This window comes from Catharus ustulatus, chromosome 2, assembly GCF_009819885.2.
Source record: "Catharus ustulatus isolate bCatUst1 chromosome 2, bCatUst1.pri.v2, whole genome shotgun sequence".
In the NCBI taxonomy this organism is placed as follows: Eukaryota; Metazoa; Chordata; class Aves; order Passeriformes; family Turdidae; genus Catharus; species Catharus ustulatus.
This window is the reverse complement of record NC_046222.1, coordinates 21154679-21170709: the sequence shown is the minus strand read 5'-3', so window position 1 is coordinate 21170709 and position 16031 is coordinate 21154679. Positions and strand designations below refer to the sequence as shown.

The window sequence follows — 16031 nt, the reverse complement described above, 5'->3', positions numbered from 1 at the left end:
ATACACAGGTGACTACAGACTAATGGACCAAAAATACATTCCGTAAAGAACTGCATTGCCTTTTAAAATAAAATATCCGTAATTTCATCCTTGTGTTTCAAAATTCATCCACCCTTGTAAATGAGGAGCTAGACTGTTGCAGAGAACAAGTGCAGGGGAGATTTCAGACTTATAAAATAGATATTATGAGAGCAAGTAGAGGGAGTAGAAAAGTGAGGGTGACTGAACACTGACATTAGTTGCCAGGGAGGTTGTGGAGTCTCATTGCTGGAAATAATTCAAAAGCTTTCTGGACATGGTCCTGGAAAACCAGTCTAGGTGCCCTTGCTTGAGCAGGGGGCTTGGACAAGGTGACTTCCAGAGGTTCCTTTAAACCTCAACCATTGTGTGATTGTGAAATTGTTCCTATGAAACAATGACAGACTACTGTGACTGTAATATTTGTTTGTGTAACTTTGCCAATTAAAACAGGACAGCCTTAATCAGTTATTTAAATAAACCAGACAGCTACATAAAACTCCTTTGAAACTAAATATAAGGTTGAATTATATAACAAATGTTTTAGCTGAATTCTTAGTATTAGATGGGGAATTATTCTGACTGTATTTCAAATTTCATTTCACACTGTGGAAGCATTCCTTGAACTTTACAAGGCAAAGTCATTTACAGAGTTGTGTCTGAACTCTTTAGGGTCTAGAAAACTGTCTTAAAAGGCGATATTTCCTGAGAGACTTCTGCATAGAAAATAGAGTGGTGTTTCCAAAAGAAAGTGAATTCACAGGGAATCATTTAATTGATACATAGTGTTAATGAGGCTTTTGAAAGAAGACTTTTCACTTAATGTTACTTTTCCCTGAATGTGAAAGCTGTGGAAAATGTGTGGAAAACATTCGCAAAGTAATGATGGCAGCTGTATGCTCTATATGTTACTGTTATTGAGCTAGCTGTTAATAAACCGTATGCTTCAGCATATAAACAGGAGGATTTATGCACAATGCAAAACCCATAACAAGATTTATTGTTTGGTATAACTGTTTCACAAATCAGAGAGACATATTGTTCCAGTCTTCTATAAACTTCCTGTTATCAGTATAAAAATCTGCTGCCTACTGGCTTCAAGCTCTTTTCATGTGAGTTGGTCTGGGGAGTGGGGGGGACTCAGAAGCAGAGAATTTAATAAGGAACAGGTTCCTCAGATCTCTGCTCTGCACAGTCTGGGATCATAAACTTGTCATCATGGTTACTAGCAGCAAGCGGGAGGTATCTGTACAACATCCCCAATTCTAATGATTTGTGGAGGCAAGTTCATCCTGTTATTTTTTTGTGTTCTGTACTGGAGCTTTTTGTGTCAATTATCACTACTAAAGCCCTAAACAAGCCCCTCTTCTTTAAAACACAGACAAAAGCAACCATTGGATTTATTCACAATAATGCTTGGATTAGTTAAAGAAACCACATTCACCAACAGGAAAAGTAAATTTCTAAGCTATTGAATAACATTGCTATGTTTGGAAAAGATTTTTCTTTTGTAATTCTCCTTTAATTTCCTCTCATCCAAAGCTGCTGTGAGGAGTCTGAAGCTAGGTTTTCATGAGTGAGTGAAGGAGCAACTGACTCCTATTTAAAATAAATGGTCCTGGAAATGTAAGGTAACATTTCCATAAATACTTCAGTAATTTGAGGTTTAGGTTCCACTAAAAGTCATCCAGTATTTCTAGTTCTCCAAATCAGACAGGGAAAAGGCAGACCAGTAAACTAATCCTTACTATCAGATAAGCAGGGATTGAATGGAGGCACATAAAGCATGAGAAAATGAAGAGGAAACTGTGGACAGAGGGGATGCCTATGTTGAAGAAGTTTATACACTCAGAGGCATAAAAGGCAGTTCAACAGGAAAAAGGACAGACAGAAAAATAACAGACTATATAAACTGAAACATTACTTTCAGTCGCTTAGGTTTGCTTTGGATTTTGAGATACGACCTCTGTAAATCCATGTAAAATTGTATAACTTTATCACTTGACTCAGTGCCCCTGAACTCGGCACAGGTTTTTTTTTCCACTCTGCTTCCTGATCAGATTAGGAAGTGTCTGAAGTCAAACTGTGCATTCTGGTAACCTTTCTGAATAGTTTTGCTTTCTTCATTTCAATTGTTGTTTTTCAATTTTAAAATATTATTAAAATACCACTTTTGGGTGGGTAGTGACTACCACGACACTTTGTGTAGAAAACCAAAGCAATTTGAAGCAAGCTAGACATTCTAAGTACATTTTTAAAATACCTTATTGCTTAAATAAAATAAATCCCTTAGTCTAGCAATTACTTTCAGATGTTTGATTGTTTATTTTTAAAGAACTGTCATGTCAACCATTTAGAACTGACAAGAACTATTTTGATATCTTCACAAGTTTTCTCTGATGTCTGCTCCCCTTCTTATGTTGGGAACGACATACTCATCTTCGTTGTCTCTTGTATTTATCTTAGTTTTGCCATATTTTATTTTATTATTGGAGGAAAAACTTAGCAGAGCTGTTTGTGGCAAGATTTAGTTACAGGAAACCCAACAGCTAAGCCCCAGTTTCAGCTGAGACAATTAGACTGTTGATTTTGGTAGCAGCTCAGGACTTCTATTTGACCCAAATGCCTTTCAGGTCTATCTGCCAGTTGATGCTCAAGTCTGAAAATTTTCTGTATTCTTGCTACAGATAGAGGGCTTTGTTTCCTTTTCATTTGAGGTGTATTTCTGAATGTTTTTCTGAAATTCTTCTCCATTCACTGGAACAGATTAAAAGAAAAAAAGGAAATAACAATATTTTCCAGAACTTACAACCTCTTTTTAAGTTTGTTTCCCCCTTAATTCTCTGTTCCTTGGTATCTCTGAATTGCTGAGGACAGTGTTTTTCTCAAAGCAATTTTACAGCTCATGAAAAGTAGTGGGTGCTAATTTGTAATGCTTAGCTTAACTGTTGCTTTTTTTCTGTCTAGCAGCTATGTTTAATAGCTTATATTACTGTTTCACCTGTTGTAATAAAGGACTCTAAAACACTGAAAACTCAATACTTTTCAAAAAAATATCCAAATTATGTAACACCAGAAGATACTTATTGAAAGGTTTGAAGAAATTACCAATGAACAGAGCAGTGTTGTTATACAGTCTTTTCATCAACTGCTACAGAAAGTTCACAGCAGAATTATCAAAGTCCACTGCCATTCTTGGATGGATGTTTTCTTAAGTGGATGAGCTCTAAAACTTTATGATGTTCTGGGATAAAGTAAATACTAACTGAGAAGTAGTTTTTTCTCTGTCTGTAGTTTGTGGGCTAGAGTATTGAGCATTTTTTTTTCTTTTTTTGTTCTTTCTTTTTTTTTCTTGTTAGCCTTTTCTAGCACCCGAAGAAAAGGGTAGGTCACAGCAGCTGATGCTGGGTGAAAACAGTTACCAGGGACAGCTCCAGCCATGGAGTGGCCAGAGATCCTAAAATCCTAAATGTGCCAGTCCACTCCGCTGGGTTCATAGTTCAGTGCTCCTCAGTGAGTGCTCACCCCAGTGGGTTCCCAGAGCAGGATCTTTGCCAGGGCTGGTGCTCTAGAGCCACACTGTGGAGTCATGTTTGTGTGATTCTCCTGGTTTTTCATCTTGGACAAATCGTGTTTGACTTCTCCGCAAGCGAGAAACACTACTGAATGTGGTGCTCATCCTCCTTAAAAGACATCTGGAAAGTCTGAGGGATTTACATGATTAATTCTTACCATGTGGATTCTTTTAATTAATTAGCTTTCTAGAAACCAAAACAGAGTGCAGGACACTACTGCAATGCAACTTGTTAAGCAATAATGCGTTTCTTCTTCCAAAAGTCACACTTGATAACAGACAATACTCATAGGCATAAGATGACTGTGGACAGTATGAGCTAATGTCTCATTGTCAAAAAGTTTTCCATTAAGGCTCAGAATGATGTTTAACATATTCTTTCCATTATTGAGATAAACTAAACATTGTATTAAGTATGGATTTCTCAATGAATGTTACTGCTGTTTATTTTAGCATGTACATACATCTGGAAGTGGACACATACGCATTTTGGGGATCAAAAGCACATCGACAGCATGGTTCACTCTAGTCCCAGGATAAAATTTTTGACATTTCTTTTCTAATGAAACTGTCCTTACTCTTTTCTGAGCATAAAAGTATATTTAAACCAATCTTGTTTACAGAAACACTAAATGCCAAAGTTACATGTTTTCTCCTATCAAACAATAGAGAATTACTGAAAGGGTAGATTTCTTTATTTATGATAAAAAGTGCTGCTGAGGACGATACCTTATAATTTTCCACTCAAAATTCAAAAGTTTTGGTGTATAGCAAATACTTGAATAATTTCCCATATCCTGTGTAGGTGATGGCTTTAAGACAACTTCAGTTTTAAGCCTTGGGTGCTTTTTTTATGGCATTACTTGGAACTCATTTAGGATTGCAAAGCTGAATATACTTACATTGAGGTTTTGGGACTGGGCAGAAGACAGACAGGTTGGTTGCTTTTCACTCTAAGAGACGCAGATTTCCTGATTGTGTTAGGCCCGGTGTTATTTTGTTGACTCTAGGTTGGTCCTAGGGGAAAAAGAAAGCTTTTAAGAAATGTATGAGCACATTATCCTTTTTTTCCACCCCCCAGAAATATTAAGAACCATTAGTCAAAATTTTCAAACCTAGTGGTTTAACCTAGTCTTTTAATTCCCTATTCCAGATTTTTATTCAAGGTCTACTGTTCAGAAGTATGAAACCCTGGCAACTCATTCACTTTGAGTAGCCTTTTTAGTTATTTAGTGCTTGTGAAAACTGATGTAGCAGTTTGAATATGGACCAAAAATCCTAGTGTTCGGTGTTTTTGTTGGCAATCCTGTAGTAATTATGCTGTAAATCAAAATATGGGTTTGGATTTCAAAAGTGCCTTGAGCCTTGTTCCCACCCTTCTACAGAGACACTGCATAACATTTTCAGATTACAAGGTATAAAACTATCAGTCTGAAATACAGATGAAAACTTTTACCTGATCTTATATTTCTGCATATGTGTCATGCCCATGAAAGTGTACATACAATACATATGTATAAATAAAATCATTATTCCCAAGAGGCATTGTGCTTGGAAACTGCCAAAGTCCCAGGCATTACTGCACTCATCATGTGAGGATACTAACAAGGGGAGACATGGACAATGCTATTGTCCAATATAAAATAAAATCTGCTTTTCTATTTTATATTCTGATCATTCTCATACAGGTGCTACCAAGTCCTTTGTGCTTCGCCTGACACTGATGTGACTGGGAAGAGTCTCTGTGATTTGTTGGGTTCAGCTGCCATTGAGCCATATATAGTTCAGTTGTGGATGGAGAATTCTGGATTAGTGTGCTCCAGCTGGAGTGATCATGTTCTCGAGTGCTGTGCTGGATCAGAGCTGGGGAGGGCCCTACACCTCTCTGCATAGCCCCTGCCTTCAGCTGCTCTCCATACACTGCACTTTCTGCTCAGCATCTGTCCCACAAGGAGCCATGGGCTCCTGCAACCCAGCTTATGGATAAGCAGGGTGATCGCTCTTTATGTGCTATTTGCTTTGTGGTTGAAAATTTAGGTATTTGGCCTAAGACTTTCCTTGCCTGTGTTTTTGCTCTCCAGAGCCACTGGTTTCCCAGAATCAGAGTAGCCCCAAGGAGCCAAACACACCCAAAGGTATCTTTCCATTTACTTCTGGCATTTTATCAGCCAGGACAAAATGCAAATTCAAGAGCAGTGGCTTCTGACCTCTGCAAGGCTGCACTGCAGCAGTGCCTTGTACTCAGCACCCAGTGGGCCTCAGGCAACTCTGCCCTGGGTGGCTGGCCACCAAGAGACCATGCAAACCTTAGGAGCAGGAAGCTTTTGGAAAGGGAGGAATACTGATTTCCCAAGGGAAACCTGCTTGACTGTTTTACTTCAGATTTATTCAAGTCTGTTTGAAATGTGCCCACTACCCTGTTTCATCTGAATGCCACACCAGGGCTGTTGTAAGGTCTCTCAAATTTGACAAAAGAACTAGTTAAATTATTTTCAAAACAATGCATTTTAACAAAAGAAGCTTGAATTTTCTAGACGAGGACTGTTTTCTGCCAGAAACGAGATCTCCAAACATCAGCCCCAGTACCTGCAGGGCACATTGTTGCCATCCAGCCCCTGAGTTTCTGACTGCTGGCTGGAATCTGTTTCTCCCTTCAGGTGACTCCAGATGCCCAGCATGGGCGCTGAGAGCTGCTGCATCATGGCAGACAGGCAGGTACCTTCCTCTCAAGGCCCAAACCCCTTTCAGAAACAAACTGTCTGCTTTTCAGGCCCTTTGTCTTAGCCTATGGATTAGATTATTCATGACAAAGCTTTCTGACCTCTGGTATAAAATTTATTTTTAAAAATCTCTTCAAAGATAACAAGCTAAGTTTTCTGGAAATGCCAATCTGGTCTCCAATCAACCCTTGCTTTGATAGATAATCAGTGTTGATTTTCTCCTGATTCCATATATCCCTTGCAAGCAGATCCCTGATGAGTTTGAGGTGCAGTTTGGGAGATATGTGATCACCTTGGGAACCAATAGGAAATAATGCCCAAGTACTGTGGATCCTTTGCAATTGATTTCATGCAATTCATTGGAGCCATACAAGGAAATGTGTGTTTGCCACATTTCTGAGAGGACTTTAAAGCCTGAAGAGCAGAAACTGCTCATGTGTTTTGCAGAACTTTGTTGCCATTTGCTTCTGAGTTTTCTGGAGGGTAGGTTTTCCTTGTTTCTCTTCAAAGGAAGAGGCAGTAATTCAGAACACATCTACACCCTATCAGAACTTTTAGAGACACCTCTGTGCTCTGCAGTTCAGCTCGGGATACAAACATACCTGCATTTTGCAGGTATTTAGGTTTGGGCCTTTGGCTCAACTTCTTGAGTGAATAAGGGAAAGTCACCAAGTCAGAAGTAGCTTTGTTTACTTAGCAAAATAGAGACCTACCAGATTGAAGGGGATGGCAGCTACTTTGGCTGTGACTGAGGAGAGAGGGATTAGGCATTTCAACCACACAGCCCATTCCTGCCTCCTGTTTGTACCATCCATGCTACTGTTACTGCCTTTGTGGGATTAGGGAGAGGGTAAAGGAGTGCCAGTGTGTACCAGAGGGCCCCAGTACAGCAGCAGCAGTCACATCTGTCCTTTTATCTGCAGCAGGATTTCTCCACCTTTCTGCCCTGGTCCTGGCCTAGTTCCTATCCATCCAAACCAGGACTAACAAGCAAGAAAGAACAGAAAAATATGTAGATGGTGATGTTGGAAACAATGGAAGTAAAGGGAAGGTCTCTGGGTGTCCTCCCTCTGAGGAGGAGAGAAAGGAAGGAAAAGAAGGAGTCACAAGAAGGAGAAGCAGCTTCATGAGCAGAAAAAACGACTGTCTCCTTTAAGCTTCCCCACACAGAGGCCACTCAATCCCCACCTTTCCCTCTACCATCTTTCCCCATCCCACACCACCCCTGCTACCCCTGCCTGCCTTGTTTGCTCCAAGGATGCCCTCAACTGGGAGTTTGGTTTTGCTACATAGTGTAACAAATAAAAAGATAAATTCCAACTCCAGCAGATCACTCAACAGGCTCCCACTGATTTTTTTGTAGGGGAACTCCTGGCCACTTTCAGATGCTTTCTTTAAAATTCATCTATTATTATTATTATTACTATTACTATTATTATTATTCAGCTCTCCCTGTCCTGAGACCAACCACTCGATGTGCATTCTTCTATTTCACTACTTTCAGAACTGAAAACCTGTAAAATGGTGTGATAATTTCTATTAACTTGAAAAAATAATCTCTTGAAATATTTCCTACTGTTGCAATCGCTGTCTTCCCTGTGTTATTCAGTCACATGCAGATCCTGATATATATTTTGGAACTGTTTGGAGAAATCCCAAGTACAAGCCATGATGTTGAGCAACTTGAAGCAACAGGAGTATTTTTTTGCTATGGAGAAAATATCTCCCAAGAAGCTTTTTGGGGAAGGAAGGGAGGGAGGGAATATGAGAGAGAGGAGAATGAGAGAAATCATTAGTAAGAGAACATTTAAGCATTGAATTTCCTGACTGATAGAGTTTCATTTCATTGCTCTGCTTTTAAGAATTATTTCGGGCAAAATTATATCGGAGAGGAGAGGAGAGGAGAGGAGAGGACTTATTTTTCTCTGCACTAAATCTTTGAATATAGTGTCGTGGCTTGCAGTCTTCTTTCCACTCTGCTACCTGCAGGTATTAACTGAGTTTGTAAAACAACGTTTTCTGTCTGCAATTCAAGTGTGGAAAGACAAAAGCAGAAAGGCAGAAAATCATAAAATCACTATATTCTCTCTCTTAGCTCAGAAACAGCATGATCTCTAGTTAATTTAAGTAGTCACAGAAATATAACTTCTATTTTAAGTAGGTATTTAAGTCCTGCTGATTCAATATTCAGCCCAAATGCAAATGACTTCTGTGGAATGAGGCTTGCCCTGAACTGGATCCACTTAGTAAAATATTTCAGTCTGCTATTTGAAAAGAAGAATCTGGTCAACTGTTAGAAATGCTTCTGTAGCAAAATCACTTCTGTACTGATTGATTGTTCTGTTTTCTAGGAAATTTTAAGGATTTTTTTGTGAGAAAGTACTACTGTGGGATAAAAGGTTGATCTGGAGAAAAGTTACAGGAATGTAAAACATAATTGCATTTTTTGAAAGTAGTACATAGGATTTCCTAAACTGTACCAGAAAACATTGACATCCTGGAACTGACATTTGCAATTTTGAATTCCAGCTTTCCAAGTATAATTAGTGTCCTTGTAAATGTTTTGGTATCAAAGTTGGGACTTGTTTTGGATAAGACAATCCATAAACTCAATTTCTTTCCCATTTATTATTTCCTTTTCCAGAGTTCCAGAGAAGACAGCTATAGTGGTTAATACTAAGAAATAGTAAATTGAAATACCATGTTTTAAAGTATTTACTAATTATAATAGATATTAGTTGCTTTCATTTACAATTCACTTTTCTCCTGACATTGTTTTCTTTTTTGCCTAAAGTACCTGTGAATAATATCTTCCTTTATAAAAGTACACAAATAATTTTACATAACTACAGTGTTTGTCTAATCACACACCAAAATAGAAGGTAGAGGATATGAAAATTACTTCTGACAGATGAGTCACATTAATATTTTGTTCTAAACCATGAGAAAAATGAGACAGAAGGGGCGAGAATCAGAACAGATCAAAACTCTTCGTGCTTTATGATCCAAGACCACAACCGGCTATTGAGGTGCAAAATGTTCTTTTTTAAATAAAGTGTGAGAAAGACACAGAGTTTTGTACTGCAAATGCTGGCAGCACATAATGTTGCAATTATTCTCAATATTTTGAGATGCTTGAATCCTAACCAAAACTTTGAGCAACACTGAGGTAAAAGCATTTTTATGCTCCTTCACAGACATACCAAAAAAATTAAAAAAGAAGAAAAATTGAGTTTGTTGCAGTTGCTTTAGAAATGGTGTGCCAAGTTTCTATCAGTGACTGAGAAAAATCACAGAAGGAAGGGCTATCATGGCATCCTCTTGCCTATTTTATTTTTTCCTTTGTAGTCAATTCAGAATCATTCAGATAGTACTCCTGTTAGCTTTACGGGATTTCTGTGCTGCTTTAAAAATTGTGTGTTTTCTGTCTTTGAAAAGAATCATTCTGACTGCCTTTTAAAGGAAATGTACTGTTTCACTATATGTGGCAAACTTAGTCTGTGTATGAAGCATAATCTTGCTTCCTATTTAGAGCAGAGTAATTAGGATCAGTCACACTGGCTACTCTCAGTGGGTTACCATTCACTATTGGACTTAAGAAACATTACTCACTCCATCTGATGTGATCAGATAATATTATCTATAATCTGACTCGCTGTCAGATGAACAAGGTATTCTGTTTCCTGGGCCCTGAGTATTCTCTTTTTTCATTCCCTTTTCTTGATCTGGGGTCCAGCAAAGAGCTCAGGTCAGCAACATCCTAAATAATCCTTCATGAGCTTGTCAGCAGCCTCAGCTCTTGGGAAAAGGATGTGTTTTTTGTGGTACCTGATGGAGACAGGCAGAGCCCTTGAGGGACTGTGGGGAGGTCTGCGCACTATGAGAGTTTCCAGCTTCCCTGGTTGCACCACAGGGGCTTCAATACAGACCTGACAGACACTTCAGTCTGCCAGGCCCCACTCCAACAAATCGTAGGGAAGGATCCAAGCATCCACGTGGAAACCTGTATTTTGCCATTTAGGATAACTTCAGTGCAGTTGTATGTGTGCTGTAAACCCCAACAGTTACTCTTTAAGACTGAAGTGTGGCCATGTTTGTCGTCATAAGAATGAATTAGGTAGAGAAGTATTAGCTCTGCTTAACACCACTTGTTTACTATAGCTATGAGCAGGGGCTCGGCTCCTACCCACTCTTCACCAAAATCTATCTTTCCCTCAGATGATAACAAAAGTAGCTGTTCAGTGCATGTCATGCTGGGCTGGGCTGCTTTTATGCCACTTTTTCATGATGTGTAGGAGACATTAAACATGGAAAGTGAACAGGCACTTTATGGACAAATGGTGAAAATTTAATAACTAAATGGGTAGTTTTGAACAGACAATTCCTGAGGACTTTATTCAGAGAAATACATGTCTGAATAATTAGGAGCCAGCCCAATGCTTTCAGTATCTAGTTGTAAAGGTGTTCTTTTAAGCCAATAAAAGAAAGTTCTCCTTTTTCTCCATTTTTAATTTGCTTCATCATGCCCAAGGGTTTTTTCTACCTTCTTAGTTTAAGAAATACTTTGGACTTGTTCTATAGGTAAAAAGCACATTTTCTATAATCCATCAAACATCAGTAACTTGATTCTTCATGACTGGACTTATCAGAGGCTAATGGGTTGTGATTGCCACTTGTGTGCAAATAGGTATAGTTGCTGTATTTTGTTTAGTCCATGAAAATTCAGTAATTTAGTTTTTGCTTGCCAAGCAATGTGTGAGATCCGTGCCTGTAGGAAACATAAGCACATGGGGCAATGGTACTCCATTTCTTTAGTGATACTGGAACTATCACAAGATGTGTTTCTTGTTAATAGTGGCTTATAACTGTGATAAGCTTCTCAGGGGTTTCAGCCAAAGCAATTCCTACAAAACCACCTCCCCAGAAAAGGTTTCTGGAGCACACTGAACTGCAATTAAGGAGCAGGCATCCAAGGGCCAAGAAGATTATAAGAAGGTATTATTGGTCCAGACAGAAATTTTGCCAGGCCTTCAGGACAAAGTTATGTATCACTGCATGTTTATCTCTGGTATGTTTCTACACCATGAACTTGGACAGAAATTCAAATTTACGATGAAATCTAAACTCTGTTAGGACTACTGAACTTCTGTCTTGAAATTTTTCCTGATTCTAACTAACACAGAAGGATTTGCTAGTGCAGCCAAGACTAGCAGTTTCTGGGAGAGGTACTTGTAAAAGGAAACAGTAGGTATAAAGGGCATAGTGTAATTTAGTCAGGTTATTTATGTGTGCCTTTTAAAGAGAAAAAAGAAAGGAAGGGAAAAAAAAAAGAAAGTAAACTTTCCAGTTCCTTACTGCTGCCAATCTCAACAACCAATTCTTTATCCATTCTGGAATTTTTATCAGCTTAGTCTCATATTATAAGGGAAAATGAAGTGAAGTGCACATTTTTTTATATACTCTAATAACAAGTTAGAACACATAGTTTGCTGATATATCATGCAATGACCAATGTGCTCTGTTTACCACAGGTAGAGGTAGTGTTCCTTACCCTGAGGCACCAGGCAATTCTTGCTGCTTTCTTCATTTATTTGGCTAATAACCCACACCACATCCTTTTATGTAATTTCTCTCTAGCCACGAGCTTAGCCACATGCTAACTTCTGTATTGTATATTTGAAAGAATTGGTCTAAACTCCATAAAATAATCGAGATGAAATATATCAGGGCAGAGAAAAACTTTGATCGTTATCTGCATACCGTACATGTGCAGAAACAAGCAAAAAACCAAAATTAAATTCAATTTTCATTGCTGATATCCAGATAACTGAATATAGAACACTTTATACCTTTGATTTTTGGCAAATGGAAAAAGCTGAAATGAGGTGAAATTGCCAAACAGTTTCTACATTGGTGTTATAGAATCTCACATCATAAAGAAAAGGCAAAACTTTTTTATTCAAGTCTCCAGGGCACTAAGTTGATTAAGTAATTAAACAGGCATCTCATTTATTTCTGAGAGCAATATTAGACATTGAGTTGAGTACGTGATTAGATTCTTTGCTGAAGGGGCTTATATTAAAGTTATATTAAAGTGGTGGAAATGTCCCCATACTTAGCAGAGAGCAAAATACCAGTGGCAGGAAAGTATGGGTGATTTTCTTTTTCACCATACTTTTCCTCTTAAATAAAATCAAATAAATTAAACATATTCAAACAGACATGTTTTATACTCAGGAGGAAATGAAAAGAAACATTCTAATTCTACTATTACTATTTATCAAAAAGGAGAAATGTAATATTTGTACATTTCATCACAGAGGAAAATGCTCTCAGGTTTACAGAGGAAAAAGTACTGAGAATATGTTCAAAATGCTCCCCTTGGAAGTAAAATGCCTAAGTGAACTGTAAAATATGACCTCCTCTTCATTCCCCTTAGGGATTCATGCTGTTTGTTGTCTATTCCTTTTAAGGCAAGATTCTAGGAGTTTCCCATTACAGGCAAGAAGTAGAATTCCTCTCTATTCTAATATAGTACCCAGAAAGCTCATGCCAGTGGCTTATTTGGTCATCTTTACAGTAGTACCTAAATATTCACATATTTATCTTCACAGTACCTTGTAAGATAGGGAAGAGGTACTACTCCCATTTTGTGGCCAGAATGAGGCCATAAAGTCCCCTCCCCAAGGTTGGTCAGGAGATGCGTAACAGATGTGGGGCATAGGAAGGAGGTATTCCCTGTCTCAGGGTACTGCCTTAGTGGGTCAGCCTTCCTTTCTACAGGAACATGGAGCCTTACCTAGGAGCAGCAGCACAAACACTGCTTGTGTGTTGGCAGGAATTATGATGTATCCCACCTCTTCAACTGTGTTGCACTTGGGATATGTTCTGTGAACTTGGCCAGATCTCATGTGCCCCTGCCCCCTAACTCCCTAACCCCAAAAAGCAATGCCTCCACTTTTCCAAGCACTGAATTATTTTTATCATGTGAGTGTACCTTGCTAATTAAAACTTAGAGCACATACAGTGTTTCTATCTTGCTTGGAATTTCTGCTCTGAAGTTTCATCCCTTGATGTGTTTATGTAGGTATTTACATGGCAAGTGCCATTGAGTATTTGTAATTAATAACATGAGCTGATAAGAATGACAACATTAATTAAACATAGAATTATTGTGGTTGGAAGGGACCCTAAAGAACCCCTAGTTTCAACCCCTGTACAAGGGAGCATTAAATAGTTTTCTCAAATTTATACAATAAGAAAAAGCACAAGCACTGCAAAATGAAGTACTTTGACTTAGCTGAAGTCCTACAGACAGCAACAGAAAGAACATTTGGATGGAAACATAACTAAGCACAGATTCTGTAAATATTTCAGCTATAAAAAGCCACAGAAGTCCAGGCTTTGATGAATTCCTGAGAATAAAAAGATTTACTAATGCTAATTCTAAAGATAGATACCTCTTCTGAGTTAACAGAAAGGTTTTGGTGATATAATGTTTCTAATCACAGTTCTAACATTTCTGAATTTATGAAGATGTGTAGAAAGTACAGATCTAATTCAGATCTATATTTACAGAATAAATATGGATTGTACGATTCTGACAACATTCTGGCCAGCAGAATGGAAATAGTCTTTTAAAGTATAAATCAGATGTGTGTCACTTTAGATTAATTAAGAACAAATTCAGGATGATATTAGTTTGTTTATTTCATTTTACTTTTCCATAAATTTAGAATTGAGTCTGATGTCTGTCTTTTCAGGAGGTAGCAAGAAGGATTTTGATAGAGTGGGATGGAGTGGCTAAATCTAAATCGTTCTCCATATTGCAGCCATCTGAACGTGGCAATATAACTTTTCTGTTCTAGAGTTCTAACTGCAATTAGTACTAAAATCAAATTTGCATGCATGTGGGAGAACTCTCCAGGAGTTAAGCCCACTTACTTTTATCCTTGGTATTTTAACTTGATCTAATCTGAAGTCATATGCTACAACAGTTATAAAACCACTTTATAAGTAAGTTCCACACTTCTTCTAGATTACATCACAGTGACAGGACAGTCAAAGTGATCTATAAACTTGTAACTTCCAACATGGATATAACCTTGCCCATAGATACTTTCCGTCTTATATGAGGTAGAAAGTAAATTTGCCCTGTTTCCATGACTTAAAGTATGGAGAATTTAGCAGACTTAAACACCTTCACTAGTGTCCAAGTCATAGGGAGATGGGGATCATAGAATCTTAGAATTGATTGGGTTGGAAGGTGACCTTGAAGATCATCTGGTTCCAACATCCCTGCTATGGGCAAGGACATCTTCAACTAAAGCACATTGCTCAGAGCCCCATCCAATCTGGCCTTGAATTTTCTTGGGACTTAAATATTTCCTGGGGACTAATACATTATTATTGATTTCATGTGGGATGACCTCAGATACCGTGCTCAGAATTGATACTCATAACTCACGCAAGCACAGAGTTAAATGGAACCCATAGCTTTTGGAAACTGGAAAAATACCAGCCATTTCTTCCCTCAAAAACTGACAAATACAAACAAAACCATGAAATTACAGTAATTTCACAAGTATAAGGTGCACTGGAGTAAAAGGCGCACTTCTGGGTGGCTGCAAATTTCTAAACTTTGTCCATATATAAGGTGCACCAGACTATAAGGCACACTCTTTTTTTGCAGCAAGGATCCATGTGCAACAAAGTAACAAATTAGTAACGGAATCGCACGATCGCGGGGTTTACTGGTTCGGCCCCGCTCGGGGCTGGGCGGACTCTGCTCAGCTCAGGGCTGTTGTGGGCTCGCACTTCTGGGTTGGCAGTTTTCCATACTTTGTCCATATATAAGGTGCTCTGGGGTAAAAGGCACACTTGCGGGTTCAGACCAAAATTCTAGTCAAAAGGGTGCGCCTTATACGTGTGAAATTACTGTAGTTACCTTCCTCAGCAGCTGGTTAATGCCTTTAATTTCTTAGGCAATAATAGTACAAGGTTGCCTGGGATAAGTGTTACGTCTGGCAAACATTAAAAAGATATTTCAGATCTTAGCGGGATAGCTGGCAGGTTTAGTAGATACCATATTTGGTTATGAAAACAGTAAAACAAAAGATATGGTTATTTTCCTTTAAAACTGAACTTGAATAGGAGGAGGTCTGATGAAGAAAGACGGGTCAGATTTGTGTGTGACTGATAGATACAGCTGTGTTAGAGATCAAAACTAACAACAGAATTGCACAGCTATTAACATTGTCTTTTTATATCACTATTTTCAGGTGAATTTTTATTGGGGAAAGAAGTGTAAAAATATCTGAGGACAGATACAGGATGACAATGACCAATGATGGGGAAAATCAGATGTGCTCTGACTCCCAAAAATCAAAAGAGAAAATAAATATTTCATTCTCCTAAAATGAGCTCTTCTTCAAAGAAAGATGTCCCTGGGGTTAATTTCCCCCCAAAGATGAAATCTCCATTACTTAGAAGTATGAATTCTTGCAGAGGTCACCAGTTCATTGAATATGAGTATCTCCAACAGAGGACATGAAATGTGGTTTTCAAGAAGCCGTGTAGCACCTACGTGGTAGATCCTATTCTGAGACTGAAAAAAGACAGGTAAATTAGGCAGAAAATGTAGAGATCTGTTGTCAACTTTAGCTGAGTTGGTTTGCTTGAGAGCACTTGAGAAACATCAGCGTTGTTAGATGCAGAGT

At 38.3% G+C, this 16031-nt stretch overlaps 1 protein-coding gene across 1 annotated transcript in view; it reads right to left on the bottom strand.

Annotated features, from left to right (window-relative positions):
* COL8A1 (collagen type VIII alpha 1 chain) overlaps nucleotides 1-16031 on the bottom strand; it is a 92086-nt gene that overhangs the window by 29903 nt on the left and 46152 nt on the right. The window contains exon 3 of the mRNA XM_033051136.2: nucleotides 4495-4609. The gene's annotated coding sequence lies outside the window, so the exon portion shown is untranslated. The remainder of the gene's footprint in view (nucleotides 1-4494; nucleotides 4610-16031) is intronic.